Below are 2,198 nucleotides of genomic sequence, written 5' to 3'. Positions count from 1 at the left end.
TTTTCTTTTCTGCAGGGCAAGCCCTTGTCCTGAAAGTATATAAATGTGGCCAAAAGGAAAACAATAAAGTACGATAATTGAAGAGAAGAAGTTAGAAAACCAAGGAATTTCAAGTTTGGGGAATTTAACAAGCATATTATATTAACCAGGCATCTCTTTTGATACCTGTTTAACTAATTTCTTACACTCCATGATTCTGTATATAAGAACTGAAAATCTCCACCTACAAAATGCATTTTCGCTATTATTTATATTTTTCCACTAGAGATGATACAAAGATATTCCTTGTTGGCTCAGAACAGGGTTGCCTTTGTTACCAGTGTTCTTTTTATTTGATTCATGTAGGCAGAAAAAAAGAAGTTGCTTATTTCTCTAGCATATAATTTCTGACTTTGCTTTCAGTATGGTACTTGTTTAGGTCATCCCAATTCATTAACTATTATTACTTGTTTTAAATAATTGTGGGAAATCTATTCTGAGAAAGCCGACTATTTAGAGGCATATGCATAAGAGTACATATACATACATATATATCTCTACAATTATTTAGAACCTTGATATATATGTATACTTAAAATATTGTTAGTATGAAAAAAATAGAATGTAATAAAACATCTTTGTACTTATTGTTGAAATTTGAGAGACTATTAAATTACATCCTTCATTCTCCTTATCCAAGTTTTGAGTCAGTTGAGAGAGACCAAGAAGTCAGGCAAATGGAAATAAAATCTGCTGTATAACCGATAAAGTCTCTGTTGGAGAACATGGCCTAGGTGTATATAATGATACATAACATATCTTCCTTTCCAAATTCTTAAAACCAAATAAGAAGGACAAAGACAAAAAGACAGGGCTCTAAATAGCAGCCTATTTCTGGTAAATCTGGAAAACATGGCCTGGGTGTGGAGCAACACAGGCTTGGGAGCTTGTACCTACCTGGACAGTTTTCCCTGGTTTTTAACATTAACACATTGCAGACTACAGCAGACCGGAGCACAATCTCTCTGCAGATGAGAAGATCCCAGAAAGCAGAGGGCGAGGCTAAATTGGGAGTGTCCAGTTCCTCTCCAAACACTCTGATCAGGTTCCTTCCAAGAGAGAACAAAGGGATGTGGCTAAAAGTGAGGCATGCCTCCTCAAGGAAACCAGGGAGCAGAGTATTGTAACCTACTCAATACTCAGCTTTAAAAAAATCTTAACATTTTGTCATCTTTTATTCATTTTATATATACATATATACATATGTATATGTGTGTGTGTGTGTATGTATGTGTGTGTGTATGTATATATATATATATAAAATCCATTATAGTACTGTTGAAACCCTCTTTGTACCCTTCTATGATCTCGCCAGAAGGCACCTCCACTTGGCTTAATCAATTTATAACTTCACGATTTCTTGTTAACTCCACATCCTTGCCAACACTTATGATTATCAAGCTTTATAATTTTTTTTTGCAAATATAATAAAAATTAAACAGTGCCTCATTGTTTTTATTTAGATTTCCTGGATTACCAGTTGAGGCTGAAGATGTTTTCATGTGGCCGTTTGAGCTGTCTTTTGTTGAGTCTAGTCTTCTGTGACATGTCTATTCCTATCCTTCGTTTACTTTCCTGTTTAGTTGTCTTTTAAAAATTTATTTATAAGAATAAAAGTTCATTACATTTTGGATAAATTGGGGTTATGAATCCTTTTGTGTGTATCGTGACTATAGACAAGTGGTACACCTTGTGAATTATCTTCCCCGATCTGTGTCTCATCTTTGAATTTAGTTTGTGGTATCTTTTGTTGAACAGGACATTTTAAAAGTTTCAAGGTAGACAAGTTGATTAACATATTCTTTTCTGGCTTGTGCATTTTGCATTTTGGTTAATAAGTGCTTCCTGATCACACTCTTTTATATTTTCATCATGAAGCTTAATGGTTTTGCTTACCCTACCTCTCCCATGTAGGTCTTCAATCTTTCTGGAACATTTTTTGTCATATGAGGTAGAGATCAAATTTTATTTTCCATATGAATTACCAATTGCTCCAACACCATTAGTTTAACTGTCCATGATTTTCCCACTGATTTTTAATACCCCTTCCCTGTATAGCAAGTCTCCACATATTGATAGGTGTGTTTTAGAACTTTCTATTTTGTTCACATGATCCTGCACGAATACCACACTAGGTTGATTAATATGGCTTTACAATA

This window comes from Pteropus vampyrus, unplaced genomic scaffold, assembly GCF_000151845.1.
Source record: "Pteropus vampyrus isolate Shadow unplaced genomic scaffold, Pvam_2.0 Scaffold483, whole genome shotgun sequence".
NCBI lineage: Eukaryota > Metazoa > Chordata > Mammalia > Chiroptera > Pteropodidae > Pteropus > Pteropus vampyrus.
This window is presented reverse-complemented; position numbering follows the sequence as displayed.